General features: G+C 40.9%; 1 protein-coding gene across 9 annotated transcripts in view; it reads right to left on the bottom strand.

Moving 5' to 3' along the window:
• pitpnm3 (PITPNM family member 3) overlaps positions 1–22,018 on the bottom strand; it is a 422,801-nt gene that overhangs the window by 167,803 nt on the left and 232,980 nt on the right. The window lies entirely within an intron of this gene.

The following is a 22,018-nucleotide window of genomic DNA, read 5'->3' on the forward strand; positions in this document are numbered from 1 at the left end:
GTGTTATGATCAGCTTGCCTATCTGCTTTTAAAAGAGTGGATGACAATTACCTTATTGCATAAAATATTGCACTTTCAAAATATTTTTGAGTTTTTATTTTCAACATCTGTGGTAATTGAGGAATATTGTGGTATTTATCAAATATATGTATATTTTTGACCAAGTCAATAATGATTCACGTAACTCATCTCTGCCAGGGATCTACTTATCTCTTCAAGGGTACATTAACTGTTTTCCTGAGCCTACTCAAGGCTGCAGAGTTTTTGAATAGACTCTGTATAAGGGATAAGTGACAGAAAATTGGTGTCAATGCAAAGCAACAGATGATGTACTCATCAGCTCAAAGTCCTATATTCAAAAGTGGTGTCTATTCAACCACATCAAGCGTGCTTCACCTAGAACTAACACTGCTCAATTATCATTCAAGTGTCCTGTAATATGACAGTTACATTTGATAGCAGTACCTCAAATACATGGCACTTATCAAGTTGTTCCTTGTAAAAATGATTTTTGCTCCTTTCTGGAATCCTCAATATCTTAACAAGTATTCCTCCATTACCAAGGCAGCTTGTCCTGGGATTAAAACAGCAGACTACCTCCAGTTTGTTAGACAACTTTGCTCTGTATATGACATTACAAAAAGGTCTCTGTATGTCATCATAACTTTTGTAACTGGGCTGTGTTAAAGGCATAATGGCATTATCTAACAAGTTAACATTTAGAGAAGAGAGGAAATAAGTTTGAGAGTGTTTAGAGAGACTGATAACAAATAAATGGGAATTAAATTAATACTTAGCATCCTTGATACAAGAGAAGGTATTTTCCTGTCATTCAGTTTCTCCTTTACCCTATTCTTGGTTCAACATGATCAGATTATTCACAGCATCACATAACCACAGTTGCTCTCTTATTTGTGACTCTTTGTGTGTTATGGAAACAATGTGAAAAAGCATTTTAGAACATTACAGCACAATACAGGCCCTTTGGCCCATGATGTTGTGCCGACATTTTACCCTGCTCTATTATATATCTAACCCCTCCCTCCCACATAGACACATGAATGGAGGGCTAAGAGTCTCTTAAATGCCCTTAATGGATCTGCCCCCAAAACCTCTGCTGGCAGTGCGTTCCACGCACCCACCACTCTCTGTGTAAAAAAACTTACCCCTGACATCCCCCTTATATCTTCCTCCAATCACCTTAAAATTATGTCCCCTCATGTTAGCCATTGTCGCCCTGGGAAAAAGTCTTCTCGATCTATGCCTCCTATCATCTTGTGCACCTCTATCAAGTCACCCCTCATCCTCCTTCACTCCAAAGGGAACAGCCCTAGCTCACTCAACCTTTCCTCATAAGACATGCTCTCCAAACCAGGCATCATCCTGGTAAATCTCCTCTGCACCCTCTCTAAAGCTTCCACATCCTGGCAATAATGGGGCAACCAGAACTGAACACAATACTCCAAGTGTGGTCTAAACAGAGTTCTATAGAGCTGCAACATTACCTCATGGCTCTTGAACTCAATACCCCCAACTAATGAACGCCTTCTTAACAATCCTATCAACCTACGCAGCAACCTTGAGGGATCTATGGACATGGACGCCAAGATCCCCCTGTTCCCCCACACTGCTAAGATTCCTGCCATTAACCTTGTATTCTGACTTCAAATTCAATCTTCCAAAGTGTATAATTTCACACTTTTCCAGGTTGAACTCCATCTACCACTTCTCAGTCCAGGTCTGCATCCTATCGATGTCCTGTTGTACCCTACAGCAACCTTTTACACTATCCACAATACCACCAACCTTCGTGTCATCTGCAAACTTACTAACCCACCCTTCCATATCCTCATACAAGTCATTTATAAAAATCACAAATAGCAGGGATCCCAGAACCCCGCAGGACACCACTGGTCGCCGACCTCCAGGCAGAATACACTCCATCTACAACCACCCTCTGTATTCTTTGGGTGAGCCAATTCTGAATCCACACAGCCAAGTTTCCCTGGATCCCAATGCCTCCTGACTTTCTGAATGAGCCTTCCGTGAGGAACCTTATCAAACGCCTTACTAAAATCCATGTACACCACATCCACTGCTCTACCTTCATCAATGTGCTTTGTCACATCCTCAAAGAATTCAATCAGGCTCGTGAGGCACGACCTGCTCTTCACAAAGCTATGCTGACTGTCCCTAATCAGCCTATACTTCTCCAAATGCCCGCAAATCCTGTTTCTAACAATCTTCTCCAGTAATGTGCCCACCACTGAAGTAAGATTCACTGGCCTATAATTCCCAGGGTTATCCCTACATCCTTTCTTGAATAAAGGAAGAACATTTGCCACCCTCCAATCATCTGGCACTACTCCTGTGGCCAGTGAGGACGCAAGGATCATCACCAAAGGCGCAGCAATCTCTTCCCTCACTTCCCATAATGACCTTGGATATATCCCATCCAGCCTCAGTGACTTATCTATCTTAATGATTTTTAAAAGTTCCAGCACATTCTTTTTCCTCATGCCGACACGCCCTAGTGTATCAGCCTGTCATATGCCATCCTCACAAACGTCAAGGTCTCCCTCACTGGTGAATATTGAAACACAGTATTCATTAAGGACCTCCCCTACCTCTTCAGACTCCAGGCACACGTTTCCTCTTTTATCCCTGATCGGTCCTACCCTCACTCTAGTCATCCTCTTATTCCTCACGTACGTGTAGAACACCTTGGGGTTTTCTTAATCCTACTTCCCAAGACCTTCTCATGCCCCCTTCTAGCTCTCCTAAATCCATTCTGGCTACCTTGTACTCACCAGAGTTCTGTCTGATCATTGCTTTCTAAACCTTGGGTAAGCTTCTTTCTTCGTCTTGACAAGATATTCTATGTCTCTTGTCAACCACGGTTCCTTCACTCTACCATCCTTACCCTGCCTCAATGGGACAAACCTCTCCAGAACCCCATGCAAGAACTCCCTAAACAACCTCCACATTTCCACTGTGCACTTCCCCTAGAAAATCTGTTCCCAATTTACGCTCCCAAGTTCCTGCCTAACAGCATCATAATTCCCCCTCTGCCAATTATTTTAATTAAAATGCTGTATTTCAAATGCTATACTTTCAGTTACACTTCCCTGAACTACATTAGTTTCATAGATGTGGTACATACGTGTCCTTTCCAACTGCAGATTTATGAGATAAATCATTGATGAATGATGATGTTGCACGGACAGTAGGTGGGAGCAGAACAAAGGGCAATGCAGGAGTTGCAGTTAATCAGATTTCTTTTTTCTGCAGTAAATCTACAATTAGGATTTGATTTTCTGTTGAAGTTTAACTTTGAGGCATCAGGATGTCAGCTTCAAATACTACAAAGAAGACTGCTCCATCTGTGACTGTAGAGTGAGAAGGCAGGATCCAAATCTCAGCTTACATATTATAGATAAAGCCTGTGCTGGGATGTTACATGGACCACATGTTCATAACTGAAGTAAGCTCTTCAACTAAATGCACATTCAACCTTTGCCTCTCTAAGCAATGGCCGCTTCTATTTACTAAATGGCAATCCCGGAAACCATAGCTAAGTACAGAGAGGATGCATAGAGGCAAGCAGTGCAGGATTGTTGAGAAGAAGAAAATGCCTCAGGGTGAAATGTTGATTAGGGAAAGGAAAAAAGATTCAGCAAAGATTGAAAATTATTGAGCAGACCTGACATTTGACATTTTATCTCGACCGAAATTAGCTTCGAAGAAAAACTTCCTTGGCAACCTTGACTTATTGAACTCAATAAGTCCTTGCAATAATTAGATATTGTGTTTCTTCTCAGTGATTTAATTTAAAGTACTTTTAAAGCTCTACATATACGCATTCTAAAATTAACTGTTCAAATAACGTATCCATTCTATCTACTAAAGGATGCCACTGTGAATCTTGAACAAAAATGGCATTGACTCGATAGGCCAAAGGGTCTCCTCCTGTGCCGTAATAACTCCACAGTTTTACAGTTGTCACACATACAGTTCTGTCATTGACATGTTCTCTATGGCTCCAGCCTCTTTTTGCATGAATTCTAAGGAGATTCAATAATGATTTGATAAGAACGAGTTTGAAGTACTTGTGAGAGCAGTTGGAAATGACACAATGTGTACAAAATTATAAGCAAAAGAAGTTACTTTCAAAGCTCATACAATTCAAATGTGCTGCTTTCTGACATAAACCTTCATCTTATTAACATCGCACATTTACAACTTGATTGTATCTGTTTGTTTGCATCAATATTGGGCGCAGTCAGCATTTGCAAACTGTACAAAAATAGTGGAGGGTATTAGTAGTAGTAGCAAATGATGCTGTGGATGATAAGCAGCAGCAAAGATTTACTCATAAGAAAATGAAATAGGCAAAAATGTGACAATGTGTGAGTAAATAAAGATACAATTGTAAAGATTAAACTTTGCATGAACAATTCTGTCAAATATGGAATATTAAAAGCACTTAGGAGTTTAGGCTTTTTTTTGTTAAAAGGAGAAACATGGTAAGGCCTTAAAAACTGATGGTATAAGAATACGGGTTTTGCAGTAGCTTTTGGTAAATTGGTTTATTATTGTCACATCTTCCAAGTGAAAAACTTTGTCTTGCATGCTATCCATACAGATCATTTCATCATATCAGTACATTGAGGCAGTACAAGGGAAAAGCAATAACAAAATGCAGAATAAATTCCTGTCCTGATGCAGGGTTTTGACCCAAAACATCAACAATTTCTTTCCTCCCACAGATGCTGCATGACCCGCTGAGTTCCTCCAGATTCCAGCATCTGCAGTCTTGTGTATCTCTACAGAATAAAGTGTTACAGTTACAGAGAAAGTGCAGTGCAGGCAGACAATAAGATGCAAGGCCATAGTGAGGTAAATTGTGAGGTCAAAAGTCCATCCTTATCATACTAGGAGATTGTCAATAGTCTTATAACAGAAGCTGTCCTTGTGCCTGGTGGTACGTGCTTTCAGGTTTTTGTACCTTCTGCTTTTTGGGGGGGGGGGGAGACGAGAGCATGTCCAAGGTGGGTGGCGTCCTTGATCATGTTGACTGCTTTACCAAGGTAGCGGAACGTGTAGATAGACTCCATGGAGGGGAGGCTGGTTTCTGTGATATGTTGAGCTGTACCTACAACTCTCTGCAGTTTCTTGCGGTCCTGGCCAAAGCAGTTGTCATACCAAGTCATGATGTATCCAGATAAGATGCTTTCTATGGTGCATCTATAAAAATTTCTTTAACCTCCTGAGGAAATAGAGGCACCAGTGTGCTTTCTTGGCCATGGTTGGTCCAGGACAAGCTAGTGGTGATGTTCACTCCTAGGAACTTGAAGCTCTCAACCCTCTTGACCTCAGCACCATTGATGTAAACAGGAGCATGTGCACTGCCCACCTTCCTGACATTAATTCAAGAGAACTACTGTTGTCATCAAGTTGTTTAAGCAGCCAATCATACTTAAGAATTTTCAGACACTAAAAAGGAAGGAAAAAGCATGACCTTTAACTGATATTTTAAATGTTTTAGAAAAGCATAGAATAAAAATCATAACTATAATCCTAAAACAAAATACTACAGATGCCAAAAAATTCAAATAAAGTAAAAATGCTTTAAATACTCAGCAGGTCAGTCAGTATCTGTGGAGAGAAATACAAAGTTAAGATTTCAGATCGGTAACCTTCCATTAAAAATTGTACAAGGCTGATAAGAATAAGATTGCAGCTAAAATATAAACAAAAAAACATAATTGAAATCTATTATGTTTTGAAATACTTATCTGGGAAAATTACATTCCTACATGGATAACATTTTTTTAGGACCAATAAGTTGTCTAAACAGTAATTATGATGTGGTAAATCCTTAAAATATCAGTCATTGATAAACTAGGTTGTGCATATGAGAATAAAAATGTTGTTAGATTATTAGTGGATTTACAAAGAAGAGGTATTAATTAGTAATAACTGTCCATCAGTTAACTGAGAGCAATTAAAGTGTTTCAATGCAAGTAACAACTGCTGTGGACTTGGGTCCTGTGATGACTTTTAGACCTGAAATGCTTATTAAAAGGACAATTAAACATTGACTTAGACTGCAATTGTACTGCAAAAAAAAATCATCCTGTGTCAAGAGTAAAGACTGAGATGAGAATGAAATGAAGCAAGACTGCTGGAGGAGAGATTTTCACAGGGATCCCTATTCTTTTGCTATAACTTAGTTCTTTTGCCAGTCTAAATGAACTTCTCATCAGTCTGAATGCTTCCAAGAAAAGCAAACAAATATTTTTACCCCTGATAATTAACCTCAAGCATATAGCGACCACATTCCAGCCGAAGTGGAAAACATTAAATGTCTATAATGATGTATGTCAGATACTCTCATTCATATTGGTGCTGTAATGAATGATTTACTCCAAATAACATCCAATATTTAAGAAGAGAGAACAGCTCCTTAACATTAGGATGATGAAATAGCCTTGCTCACAGAGACAACAGAAGAGTTTTAGGCTAGGATGCATGAAGCAAAGGCAGCTATATTTTCTAAATCGAGAGAGGCTTCAAACTACAGAGGAGCAGAGAGCAGAGGTATTCACAGAAATTTAAATGTGGCTCTTTTGCAATTTTTCCCAGTAATCAGGTGCATTTTATCCATCCATGGATATTTCCTTAATGAACCACAACTTTTGAGGAGGCTCATTGTACTTGATGCACCCTAATCACCCCACCCAGAACCCACACACTTTTCAGAGGGATTTAGTTCACATACAGAGATCACCAAAAGCTGGTAGATTGGCAGAACTTATTTAAAAAACTAACGAACACTGGATCTCAAGAGAGCTGGAATGTCAATACGTCCATGTTGTTTTAAACTTGATTTAGGCTACATCTGGAGAAATGCACCATAAACAATGATAATTTTAGTTCTTATCTAAGTAACTAAACATACACATTGCTGCTCAATAAAATGAAGATGTGTGCTTCTTTACCATCTTGCACTAGCTACTGCACACACTCACAACTTAGATACTGTTCTTAAAAGGGAAATACATGGTATTCTTAAAGTGGATACAATAACATAACAACACTACAGGCACCACACTGTACAGTAGATTCAGCAACATGATTCCAGGGCTAAAAGTGCTAAGTTTGCACAGACCAGGGTTGCATTCCCCTGAATGTAGATTGGTGGGGTAAGATCTGATTGAGGGGTTTAAGCTGATTCAAGGATCATTGTTATAATATTGGAGTTCTACACATGAAGAGGGGAGAAAATCTGAAACACATTCCCAAAAGAGCTCTGGCTCTTCAATAGGAAATTTAAGACTGGTCCAACACAGTTTTGATGAGCTAATGTGTTCTAGAGAGGTGACTGGTATTGAGACAGAGCTCAACCATACTTTAATTGAATGACAAAACAGGTTCAAAGGACAAAATGGCTAACTCATATTCCGAAAGTGCTTTTGGTGCGACATACATTGCATTTGTAACTACACATTTCAACTGAACTGATGAGGAGGAATTTTAATCCACTCCTCCACTCAGACAGTTTAGGGTTAAGTGGGATGTAAATCATGAAAAATCCGAATCTTGACACCAACACACCCCCTATCGGTTTAATAGAAATCTAATCACGAATTGTCAGTTTCAGGATCCCCAATGCATTCCCCACCCCATGAATCTTTGAGCCTCCAATTCCCCTCCCTACCATCACTCTAACCTTGCTTGCCTTTCTGAACTCCAGAAGTCCAGCAAATCCCAAATCATTCCTCCTCCAATCTCCAAGACCTCATCTCTGTATTTCCTTTGGACATAGAAAGGAGCCCATCAATTTTACACTGATGTAGAGAATAATCCCCCTAATTTTCCATGTAACATACTCTCCCCACATTTCCATCAGCTCTTCACCCTCTTCCCCCCCCCCACCCCACCCCACCAACACACACACACACCAGATTCCACCACTCACTCACACATTTGGGGCAAATTATAGTAACAAGTTAATTTACCAACATGCATGTCTTTGGATTATTGGAGGAAACTGGAACTTCTGTAGAAAACTTAAGCAGTCATAGGGAAAAATGTGCAAACTCCCCACGGTCAGCAACAAGGATCGGGTTTGAATGAACCTGGGTCACTAGGAAGCTAGGAGCAATGCCACCCACACCCAGATCCCAGGATCCAAACAAGATTTCAATCTCTCCCACTCCCCAGAGCCTGGGATCCTGAGACATTAATTGTTGGAGTGGCCCCTCCCACAGCACTCTCTTCAGTCAGTCCAATGAGACCCACAGCCAACTTCCAAGCCTACTTTGGACACCCCACCCACCCCAATATGGGTACTGCCAAATTTTCACACCAATGGTCCAGAATAAACATAGAAGAATTTTAATGAGGTTAAATATTTCATATTTTATCATAACAGCTTCACCAAAAGTGAACTGAAGCATTCAAGTGTCACTGGGTATGGTCCAGCTGCAGGAGGTTCTTTTACCAAGATATTTCTTAAGTTGTGTCACACCCAACAAGTAAATTATCTTCTGACAAAAAAAGCCATTAATTCCAAACCTTGGACAGCTCTGAACAGCTGACCTAGCCCGATATAATGTTCGATGTGCAGTGGATGCATAACCATTACGTAGCTGCTGAACTTTCCTCACTACTGTAGAGGATTGAAATCATCCAGGAGCTGCTTCTGTTGTCACAAAGCAGGGGCAGGAATAGGTCACTCAGCCTGCTCCCCCATCTCATGAGATAATGTCTCATCTGATAGCAGCCTCAACTCCACATTCCTGTCTTCCTGCAGCAACCTTTCACCCCCTTGCTTATCAAGAATTTATCCACTTTTGCCTTAGAAATATTGCTTCCGCCACCTTTCAAAGAACAGAGTTCCAAAGACACACAACCCTGAGAGAAAAGATTTCATCTCATGGTCTCATCCTCATCTTAAATGGGGCACCCATTATTTTAAGCAGTGACCCCTGGATATGGATTCATCCATCCTTCAGGATTTCATATACCAAAGAGAAAGGCATAGTCACACCAGAAACCAGTGTCAGAAACTATTCTTTGAGTTGTCTACATCAATTAACACACAGTGCCATTTAGTTCAAATGCAGCCATTTTATTGATATATTTGGTGAATACAACTCACTTCCTTTTAAATTCATCCTGAGATGGTTTGGGGTTGTTGGTGAGGTTTCAGGTGCTTCTTAGTTCCTCATAATGTCTGTAGGTAATAAATATGGAAGAATGACAAAACAACACAGCATTTTGCATTCATGAAGTACCTCAAACATACGAAACATTTCAAGGTGTTTACAAGAATATTGGAAATTTGACTGAGCCACATCAAGAATAATTAGAGGAGATGATTAGAAACTTGGTTTAAAAGGTCTCTAAGGAGCATCTTAAAAGGTAAGACAGAGGTGGTGAGGTAGAAAAGGTTCAAGAGAAACTTTCAGAGCTTAGAGCTGAGGCAGCTGAACTCATGGCCACCAATGACAGTGCAATAAAAATCAGGGATGCTCAACAGGGCAGCGTTAGAAAGAGTTAAAAAGGTCAATGAACTGAAGGAATTACAGATGCAGGGAAGGGTGAACCATGAAGGGATTGGAAAGTAAATGCGGAAATTTTAAAAGTAAGGCTTTGTCAGGCAAGCCTCGGTGATCGAGAGAGCAGCACCAGTCCTATCTTATCACCAAAATTCTGATGTACTGGTTTTCATTTCTGATATTCCCCACTCAGCAGAACGCCTGCGGATTTCCCTGTAATTGCCCTGGAGAAAGGAGGAGGAAGAACAGAAGGAAAACAGGCTGTCCAAATGCTCTCACAGCCTCAGGACACCCTAAGGTACTTTATGGCAAATTAAGTACACTTGAGGTTTAGCGTCAGAGTCAGACAGCACAGAAACAGGCACTTCAGCACACTCCATCCATGCCGACTATTAAGTAGCATGTATTACTATTAATACTAACTACCATCTACCAGCATTGGAAATACGGGAAGCACAGCGGTCAATTTGCACACACCACGATCACACAACCAGGAACATGATGATGATCTGGAGCTTTCCCTGTCACTCGCCTGTTAATGGCAGTAAGGGAACGAGTTTCAACACATGGACTGCAGTGGTTCCAGAAAGCATCTTGACATCACCTTCTTAAGGACAAGTAGAACAATAAATTACCAGTAATGCCCAGAGTCCATGAATGAATAAAACCACTGACGAGATAATCTATTTTGGTAATAGAGGGTAAAAGATGAACTTGGGCCAGGACACTGCGGAGAATCCCACTCCTCATCAATAGAATGCCATGATTTCTTATGCCAACTTGAGAGAGCAGGCAGGGCCTCAGTCTAATGCTTAATTTGAAAGCTGTCACTGCATTAGAACGGCATCAACCTAGAGTATCACATGGCCGAAGTGGGACTTAAACACATAACCTTCTGACTCAACGTAAGAATTCTCCCCAAGATGCAGCTGAGTTCATTGTGCATGTGATACCCAATACCTTATGGATCTGCATAAGAATCTAAGATTGAGGCAGCACGTTCCCAGAACAGGGATTGGGATTCACGTCAGTAATGAAGCTTTGACTGATGGGTGGGCTTTTACTGCACCGAAATGTGCGGACTTTGCACATCCAATCCCTCAACTCAGGACACTTGGACTGGGTCAGGCGGAATTGCAAGAGGTGAGAAACACTGGCATCTGACCACCAGCTTACTCCTGATATCTGGGTTGCAATTAACAGGCATGAAAAGTAGATACGAGCTACTTTTGCACTGTAGCAAGACAGCCATTGTCCAGCAAGACAGCCGTTGTCCAAGAATCTGGCCAAAGGGAATCTGTCTACACTTCCTGCTACCTCAGGAAAGTAGCCAACATAATCAAAGACCCCCTCCCACCCTGGTCATTCTTTCTTCTCCTCCCTCCCATCAGGCAGCAGATGCAAAAGCTTGAGAACACGTACCACCAGGGTCAAGGACAGCTTCTATCCTGCTGTTATACTCTTGAACTCTGCTCTTGAATGGACCTCTTGTACAATAAAGATGAACTCTTGATCTCTCAATCCACCTCTTCATGGTCCTTGCACTTTATTTGTCAAATTGCACTGCACGTTCTGTAATTGTAACACTATATTCTACATTCTGTTTTTTTTTACCTTCTCTACTACCTTAATGTACTTATGTATAGAATGATCTGTCTGGATGGCATGCACTAAAAAGCTTTTCACTGTATCTCAGAACGTGGGACAACAATAAACCAATTACCAATTCATCTTGAAGGTTCTGCCTTACGAGTTTGAAATAATAGTTTAATAAGACCAACAACCAGGCCTGTTATTAACAAATGCCATATTACTTTAAATGAACCAAAATGTATATTTTTCCCCATATCAATAAACTGCTGATATTCTAACATAATAACACTTTTTAACATAGAGGAATACTGCATGAAACTGGTCCATCAACGTTCCAAGTCAGTGCCAACCAAACATGTGCACCCACGCGGTCATAGGAAGAACATGCAAACTCCATACCGAATAGAGATCAGGATTGAACCTGGGTCACTGGAGCTGTGAGGCAGGAGCTCCACCAGCAGTGCCACTGTATCATTTGTTTTATTTGTGATCAGTTAGACTGCTCAATTATGTTAAAAGCATATTTAAAGTCTAAAGGTACAAGAAAATCATTGAAAATCAATTTTGATTTTACATTAAAATGTGTCTCAGTACCAGTGTGCATCCAAATGCACAGTCATATTTCAGGTCTGTACTCATTTTATTTTAATGGCTATCCTAGAACACAAATACATTGCATATAATACTTAAACTCATTTATTTGTTTAGATACTTCAAAAGGCTCAACACTACACTGCGAAAAGGAAATATGCTCCCACACGTGGGGATTGGTCCTCTTAAGCATTTTCTCAAGAGATTCAGACCAATCTTCCACAGTTCCAGTAATAATACAAAGCTTCTATTGTGGTCAGGCACAAGAAGGGAGAATACACAACCTCATTACACTGTGTTAATAGGACTGATATCTCACTGCCAGAAGTATCTAAAGCTTACTTCAGCAGCATAAGCAGGAAAAGAGAGTCTCAAGATAAATCTCGAAACCATGGCCTTCAGTCCCTTGCCAGAGTATGGCTGTTTTGGGAATCCAAGGATCAGGACTGGTCAGATAAGATGGTTAAAGAGCATTAGTTGCTGGCATGATGTTTGCTTTGCCATTTCAGGTTTTTTGTTTCATGCATAAATTAGTTTGCTCTATTCATTTACTATCAGGGAATTCTCATAATATTGGATGGTTTAAATTTTTTAAGCCAGGACCGTCACGTCCGAGCACCACGAGTTATTGATTAAGAAGCAGATCCTTCTGTCTCTAACTTTGCCCGAGGACGCTGTGCAGTCCATTCTGTGGAGTGAGAATCCAGAATGCATCCTTGTCTGAATCCTGGATGCAATACAAAGAATCAATGATCAGGTAAGGATGAGGCCACCTACTTGTTGTGTTCTGCCCCAGGATGTCCAAACTCAGAGCTCACACATGTGATGCTTGAGCTACTAGAAACTGAGAAACCTTTGGTGGTCTCATTGTTGTTATCTTTAGAATAGCTTCAACAGAGTGATGAAGCCCTAAAGGGAGCCATTCAGCCCATGAAAAAACCATCCAATTTGCCCTACCCCTTTTCTTTCTCCACAGTCTTTCATGTTACTCTCCTTTCTTTTCTCAAAGAGGACTACTGAAGAGTTATATGTCGGCCACAGAAACCCTTGCTGGGTGAAAACCCAGCTACTTTCCACTTCCCAGGCTCTTTCTGGAGCGGGCCTGAACTCTACTGAAAAGGGAATACTACCACTGCGTGGGAGATCACATCTCGTGATCTTGATTGAGTTTTTTAAACAAGTAACAAAGAAGGTCAATGAGGGCAGGGGGGTAGTCATGGTCTATATGGACTTCAGTAAGGCCTTTGATAAGGTTTCGCATGGTAGGCTGCTATGAAAAGTTAGATTATGAAAAGTTAGATTGCATGTGATCCAGGGAGATCTAGCTAATTGGATACAGAATTGGCTTGATGGAAGTAGAGGGTGATGGTGGAAGGTTGTTTTTCGGACTGGAGGCCTGTGACTAGTAGTCTTCCGCAGGGCTTGGTGCTAGGCCCATTGCTATTTGTCATTTATATCAATGATTTGGATGAGAATGTACAAGATATGGTAGTAAGTTTGCAGATGACACTAAGATAGGTGGTGTCATTGACAGTGAAGATGGTTATCATGATTTACAGAGGGATCTTAATCAGCTAAGTGGGATGAGGAATGGCGTATAGAGTTTAATTCGGATAAGTGTGAGGTGTTGCAGTTTGGGAAGACGAATCAGGGTAGGATGTTCACAGTCAATGGTAGGGCTCTGGGGAGTGTTGCAGAACAGAGGGACCTAGGAGTGCAAGTACATGGTTCGCTGAAAGTAGCATTACAGGTAGACAGGGTGGTGAAGAAGGCTTTTAGCATGCAGGCCTTCATCAGTCAGGGCATTGAGTATAGAAGTTGGGATGTTATGTTGCAGTTATACAAGATGTTGGTGAGGCCGCATTTGGAATGTTGTGTTTGGTTTTGGTCACCCTGCTATTGGAAAGATGCCATTAAACTGGAAAGAGTGCAGAGGAGATTTATGAGGATGTTGCCGGGACTTGAGGGACTGAGTTATGGAGACAGGTTGAGCAGCTTGAGACTGTTTGCACTGGAGCGTAGGAGAATGCAGGGTGATTTTATAGAGGTATATAAAATCATGAGGCGCATAGATAGGGTGAATGCACTCAGTCTTTTTCTCAGGGTTGGGGAATCAAGAACTAGAGGGTGTAGGTTTAAGGTGAGAGTGGAGAGATTTAATAGGAACCTGAGGGGCAACTTTTTCACCCAGTGGGTGGTCATTATGTGGAATGATCTGCCAGAGGAAGTGGCTGAGGTGGGTACATTAACAACATTTAAAAGGTACTGGACAGGTACATGGATAGGAGGGATTTAGATAGATGTGGGCCAAATGCAGGCGAAAGGGACTAGCTTAGGTGGGAATCTTGGTCGGCATGGACCAGTTGGGTCAAAGAGCCTGTTTCTGTGCTCTGCGACTCAATGAAAAAAAAATTCACAAGAGGGACAATGGATATGGGTGCAACAACAGAGTCATTCTCTTCTTGTCTGTCACTATCCTGAGGCCTTTTTTGTTTCAGACCTTTCCAAAAAATGATCTGCTGTTTGACCGCTCCGTTTCACAGTCAAGATACAACATCCACCGACGACCTACACACAACATCTGGAACTAGAATGAGGCATTCTACAGAAGGTTACAACTGCAGAAGATATCTGTGGGAGCAAAGCAACCAAGCCATCATAGGGCTCCTCTGACACATCAGGTTGTTTGAAGTATACACAAGCATCAAGTAAGTGACAAACAGTGGTATCAAGGAGCACCCAGTTCACTATTTTGATCTAGGACTATGATTCACATGACTCAACTTTCACTGATTGAAATGCAAGAGGTCCAGGGTCCAAATCCTTAAGGATGACAATTCCTAAGGGGTTCCAACTGGATTACCTCAACAAAAAACAGCATGGATTCAATGGGCCAATGATTTATTTATTATTTACTGTTCAGGAGAAATTGACTTCAGGAGACACTATCATTCACCTCAAGATCAGCATCAGTCACACAACAGTTGGACAGGATACACTCTACAAAGATCGAACACTGGGAGATGGTTCTCCGAACCTTAGAGTGAACTTGCATCCAATGGTTACTGACCCCAAGAAAAAATAATCTCCCAGCCACAGCAAGCTGGAAACGTGAGCAATTATTGTTCCTCAAGCTACCAACTCCCCCATGTCCGATCGAATTTTAATACAGAAGTGAGCTTGCTGCTTCTCCAGGAAGGGACACACTTGATATCCCAACACCCATTGTTGTTAAAAGGATACAGCAGCCCTTGTTGCAGTTGGGTATTGTGGATTTCATTTTTTAAACCCCTCCTCTATTCTCTCGCTTGGCTGGGGATGAGGGGTGGGGGGAAGGGATTTATCATCAAGGCTATCACTTTTACTGGAATGTGTAAAATTGGTGCATAAAATCACGAGGGGCATAGATAGGGTTAATTCACAGTCTTTTTCCCAGAGAAATGGAATCAAAAACCAGAGGGCATAGGTTTAAGGTTAGACGAGCAAGATTTGAAAGGGACCTGAGGGGTTACTTCTTCATGCAAAACCTGGTGCGAATATGAAAGCAGCTACCAGACGAAGTGGTTGAGGCAGGTACAATAACATTTAAAATACATTTGGACAGGTACATGGATAGGTAAGGGCTACGGGGATATGGGCCAAATGCAGGTAAATGGGATTAATTTAGATAGGCATCTGGTCGGCATAGACAAATTGGGCTGAAAGGCCTGTTTCCACGTTGTATCACTCTGACTCTACATGGCCTTCAGTCTCTCAATTGTTCATTCATTAATTACAAAGCAAATAAGACAATCACCAACTCAGCAGGATCCAAAGAACCAGTGTGGATTACACATCCCCACTTGCCATTGTGAACAGTCGGTTCATTCTTTTCCACTGCTAAAAGTGCCTTTTGATGACAGCCCATGTTTTACAGTCACCTAGCCTGGTGCTTCAGGCCAGGCTCCATGGGCATGGGTACGTAGACAGGACACATTACACCAACAAAGTAAAGCAACAAACTGAAAGCAAAGAAGCTGCAGATTTTGTCAACGCCTTATGCAGAACAAGGAGGGAAGTAGAAACCCTCAAGGGTGACTATGATGAATCCCAGGAAACAGGAGATGAGCTTCTGACAAAGGATTATTGAACTGAAGTGTTAACTCAGCTTCTCTCTCTACAGATGCTGCCTGACCTATTCAGTACTTCCGGCGTTTTGTTTTTACTCCATGGTAGAAAGTCATACAGAATTTCAGGTTTTTAATGAAGTTGCACAGTCCAAAATAATTATTTCTTTATGTTGTGTGCTTCAGATTGGCATGAGCTGCACTGAATAAACTACTATCAGTGCAATTTGGTGCTACATATTACATTAGTTATATGAACAAACCAGTATCTGCAGGAAACCAAGCTGGCAACCAAGCCGCAATTTAATGCTTACTAAGATGGATAGCTCAGATACATGCAGGTGCAGTGTCTGTTCCAATCTGCTGGACACAAAAGAATTTTAGTCTTAGATGTAAGGCGATCTCATTACAGAATGTTGCATGAGCATATTGCACACATCTTTACATGTACAAAATAAACAGAAGCTTAAGAAAATGAGACTGAATACACAGCGCATTGCTCTCATAATTTCATTGCTTACGTCAATTTAAGTAATTAGCAAGAACTCTGCATGCAAGATTTAATTGCAAGTAGAGCAACAATGGCATTCATAGTTAGATAACATGCAAAGAAGATCACATTCATTTTTAATTCATTTTTGGGATTTATTTCAACTGTCCCCTAGCCTTGGCAAGAGGCCCATTGACTTCTCTCTCACATTTCTAATCTCATAACTGTAATGGTCCAACTTGTATCTTATTGAGTTAAATTATAAAATCCCTTCTGGACACACTGTCAAATATGATAGCAGGCAATAACTCAGAATGTTAAGCAGAATTAATTCAAGTGATGCTGCCAATATCATAATTTGATTCAACCTTATACTATCTGGGAATTTCAACCTTATCAGTTTTGGTTACTAATGTTTGATCAGTTGCAAAATTATAACCACTGCCTCCTTCTAGTCAGTGATATCTCTCAAACACAACTCAAAATTGTAGCAGGATTTCTAGTCCTCTTGAATGTGATCGCTGTTCCACTTCCAAAAGAAGAACATAATAAGTTTCTCTTCCAGGAAGTGGATATAATTATACAGAGAGCTGGATAACAGTTGCATCAAAGTATGAGGATAAAAATAATGATAAATACTGCTGTAAATATTGGACAGAATCTCAGTGAAGGTTAGTCCTGATGCAGGGTCTTGACCCAAAAATTCAGCTTGCACCTTTTGCCTCCACAGATGCTGCTTGACCTGCTGAGTTCGTCAGGCATTCTGTTTTTGCTCTAGATTCCAGCATCTGCAGTCTCTTTCATCTTCACGATTAGGCTCGTTCAAGATGTAGGTGCACCTACCGTCTGGGTATTTCAAACAGACTGAGCTCTTGGGAAAACAGAGTTATCCATGATGCAGAAGAAGCACGTAACTTTTGCTGAGGTCAACACAGTGATACAGCTAGTTGAGCTGCTGCCCACAGCTCCAGTGACCCAGGTTCAATCCTGACTCCAGTGCCCTCTGTGGCAAGTCTCTTGGTGGTTGTATGGGTTTCCCCCCACATCCCGCAGATGTGCTGGTTGGTAGGTTAATTGGCCACTATAAATTGCCCCTACTGTGTTACTAAGTGGTGGACTCTGGGAGGAGTCTATGAGAATGTGGGTAGAATGGTGTAGGATTAGTGTAAATGGGAGCATGATGATCTGCAAGGACTCGGTGGCTGAAAGGCCCATTTCCATTTTGTATGAATACATATACTCAGCCAAGGATCCAGGCCAGCATATTGGCGATCCTCCCAAACTGCACTCACCAGGGTTAATTTGACAATAGAACTGTGGATGTTTTACTTACATGCACTGCAGGATTTTGTTTTACAGCCCAATATAAAAGACAGTCTCACACAATGTGCACAATTTACTTCATAAAGGTTTCCAAATGACAGCTTACATGAGAGACCATTTTCACTGTCCCATTATCATTTGACAAAATTCTAGGCTGTGCGAAAGTATCAATGAACTGGTTAGCTAGACACAAAAGTAACAAATGGAGTTCATTCCAGACCAGTGTGAGATGAATTATCTGGGAAGGTCAAGCAAGGCGAGGGAACACAAGATGAATGGTAGGATGCGAAGAAGTGCAGAGGGACAGAGGAATTTTGCTGTGCGTATCAACAGTTTCTGTGGTTTCCAGTCCTGAACCACATTGCTATGACTCAGTCGACATTACAATGAGCAAACCGCTGAAGAAACTACAAATCATCTCAGAGGAGACACAAGAGAAGGCGGATGCTGGAATCTGGAGCAACAATCAGCTGGAGGAACTCGGCAGGTCGAGCAGCATCTGTGGAGGGAAAGGAATTATCAATATTTTCGGTTGAAACCCTGCATCAAGTCATCCCACGCCTGTTCAAGAACCTTCTCAGCCCATCAGCTCCCATCTGACATTGAAACATCCTCTATGGTTGAGCGTGTCATGGATGTAACAGCAGAGGGCCTGTAGCATGAAGACTGGCATTTGGCATCAGCCAGCAACCAGTCACTTGTCATGGACCCTCATGCTCCTGGATTGGTCCTGTCATGTCATCAGTGGGCTTTTTTGACTGTTCCCTGACTGGGCAAGGCCTCTGTGCCATCAACCAGCATAGGTGATGCCTCCAAGAGAAGATGGGCACATTGTGGATGCATGCCCAGCATTCAATGGTGGACTTGGTGAGCTGTACCTGGTAACCAGGAATGCAATTACTCCACTTAGCAAAAAGGTAGGTGCTGAGTAAAGAATGATAACAAGAGCACAGAGAGTAAACTTGTTTGTTCCTGCTCTCCTATTAATAGTGTCAGTGTAACCCTTCTGGATTTTTAGCTGAGATTTTACTGGCAGAATGGGAAAAAATCTCAAGGAAACTCCCTCCCATTAGTTTACACTGGATCATATTTCCTCCAACACTTGGGTAATGAAATGCTGGCTCCTCAACCACTATAGAACTTGCCCCATTTACATTTCCTTTGATTTCAAAAGGGAATTGCATATTATACTTCACAAATAAAGATGTAGAACTATAGAGAAAGAATAGGGAAGTGTTTTTTTTACAGGATCAGTCTTTCAAAGCAATGGCACAAGCAAATTGGGAAAAACAACATCCTCTCTGAGCTCCATGTTTCTATGTCAATACCCCTGATATCTGCAAACTAAGTACATCCCTCACACAAGGCTAAATGGCTTTCTGAAATATTGTTTAATGTTCGATTTCAAAATACAAATAGTGATAAGGGTAACAAAAGGATAGAATTCAGCAGCACTTAATGACCCGTAACTGTCCAGTTCAATACAGTTCCTCAATAGCCATTCAAAACACTGCACTTTTAAAAAACTCAATAATGGACCAGTGAATATCATCTTCCAAAATACTGCACTTTTAAAGAAACAATAATCATCAACCTTCTGAGTTGATTACAATAACAGATGCCCTGCTATCTCCCCGACATACTTTACCTAAGTTGGAAGTGGGGTCAGTTGCTAATAGCAGCTGGTTGTGAAACTGAGTAATAAGATTCTTTTTTAACGTTCAGTACTTTTGTACATACAGTAATTTATTTCCAGATTTAAGGTCGACGAGCTATAAGATCATCCACGTTTTTTCCCAGAATTAGACAGTCCATCGGATTGCCTTGTGTATCAGTATTTATATCTGACATTCGGAATCTGAATAGTGTGACATGACACCTTTCCTCTAATCCCTGTTGATCTGCAGATTTATTCCAATGCAATGGTGAAAAACATGGGGATTAATCAGTTCCAAATCAATAGGATCAGAGAGCTGGTGTCATCTGCCACCATTTGCACCAAGGACACCAGCTACAAGATAAACTAAACATTAGCTTTAATGCAATAGTGGTTCACAAGTGACTAGGAACGGAACATGAGGGAAGAACTGCAATGATGGAGGAGGGAAATGGGGTGGGGAAATTTTCCAGTGCAGGACCAGAACCCCTGGCTAAATAGCAAGAAAACATTGGCACATCTACAAAGTCAGAGGCAGCAGAAGCAGAGGTCCAGTAAATCAAAACTGTATGGCCATTTCCTCTGTCTGGAGAATGAGGTGCTTGGGGTTCAGCCTAAGAATTAGATGAGAAGTTGTTTCTTCACTCAATAAGCTTCTACATCTATGAAATTCTCTACTCTAGATGGCTAGGGTTAACAGTCTTTGAGTATTTTCAATGGTTGAGATTAACTGGACACTCAGGAGATTATGCAATGTGGGAATCGAGTATGAAAGTGAGCTTGAAGTACAGGATTTTACTGAACAGCAGAATAGATAAGATAAAATCAGATCTTTATTAACCACAAAGGGCAACATAATCTGACTGCTCCTAATTCCTATGTTCTTACATTCTAAAGAAAATAACTAAATGGCATATATTTTTTTGAGAAATACAACAGTTGTGTGTGGAGCTGCTGCAATTTTCTCCTGTAACCATCAGGACTACCATGAAAGTGTGCATGGATGTAGGAGTCCAAAATTTCAGACGGGTCCTCATCACCGTCACTCCAACTGGGCGCCGATATGGGACTGCTCAATGGGATGCTAACTTTTGGCATTTTCCCAGCAATTATACTGGTGAATCTGCTCTCCAAACACTGGTTAGATCTGTGCAAATACAAGGGCTCCATTCCTTTCAATGGAGAGGAACAGCTGCAAGGAAGTTTTGGAAAATATAGATTTGCTTAAAATGAATTAATTTAACAAAAATTAAATGCATTTAAGGGTATTTAGAGATTGTTGCCTTTTAAATAATTGTTTTAATGATTTTAAATATGATTCATTCTAATAGCTTGTAAATGTCAGGGACAGCTTCAACAGCTGGTAGACTTAGATACTGCTCAGGGCTCCAGTAATCAAGCCAGAACCAACTCAGGGACCCAAAACTGCTGCTGGAAGATCCACTCCAGGTAATCGTGGACCTAGTGGTGACCTTGGGTAGTTTAACTCCTCCATGGAAATCCCAGGCCTTTAATCATGTCTGTGATGAACACAATTTCCATTGTCTGGATTGATAATATTGACTTTCGAGAACACAATCATGAGCTTAATTGCATTTCAGTGCTATAAAATGCAAGATAAGAAAGCTTAAGAAGCAATGATCCCTACAGTACTGGGACATTCCTTCAGGACATTGCATTTCCTGTGCAAATACCAGTTTATTCAAGATATATAGCTGGATGAATATTCTACACTGCTCTGTAATTGATTTACAAGAAAAATTCCAGATGATTTGGAGAGTTTTTCTATGTAATATCTACAAGGTTCAATTTGGTGATGCTTGCTGACCTTTCATTTCACGAGTCACTCAGACTAGACAGAGCTAACAATAGAACATCCTTTATTTCAGCAGCCATTGTCAATGGAACAGCAGTCAGTATCTGCTGCAACAATGGTTCAAAGTCATATCCACATGGTTTACTCAATTCTTAAAGGTACATTTACACTCAGACTACAGAGTGGTGGATTCTGAAACAACACTCTGCTAATTTACAGTTGAGGGCACACATTCATAATCAAATGGGTATATGATGCATTTGAAATATTTATAATCACACAAACTGAATGTACCTTAAATTGTAGGCATTAGTCAACTGAAGCAAACATCACTCCAGGAGCACTAGTTCATGCTCATTCCAGGATTAATGCTAATCCTAAACATATGACCTGCAGCAGTCCCTTTAAGAACTTTCCAAAAGCCTATACACGAAGTGGGCAAATTGCCATTCACCACTTCCAAGCCCAGGTTTTTGAGATGTTGTGCCTCAGTTAAAAGTTTTAATGATGACTTAAAGGGTGGTTAATAGCATTAATGCAATTGTGCTCTCTTAAATTCATAATCAAAAACTTGTGCTTTGAACATAAGAAATTTCAATTATTGAGAAAGAAATAGCAGGTCAATTTTTTTCCTCCCAGCAGCATATTGACTTATTTTAATAAAACAGTTAATGCACTGGCTGGTGGCATGAAATATCATGGTTATGGATTAAGTGTTGTCATTTTTCATTTCAGTTCATTTTGACTGCAATTTAATAACATGAAATACAATTGTTACCAGGAAGCTCTAAGATTCTGACAATGTAATTCTCATTGGAATCCCATTGTATTCCCATTGTAATCAGCAATGTTTGTAAAGGGACTTTAGTGGGG

The sequence above is a fragment of the Pristis pectinata genome, chromosome 21 (genome assembly GCF_009764475.1).
Source record: "Pristis pectinata isolate sPriPec2 chromosome 21, sPriPec2.1.pri, whole genome shotgun sequence".
Classification (NCBI taxonomy): Eukaryota; Metazoa; Chordata; class Chondrichthyes; order Rhinopristiformes; family Pristidae; genus Pristis; species Pristis pectinata.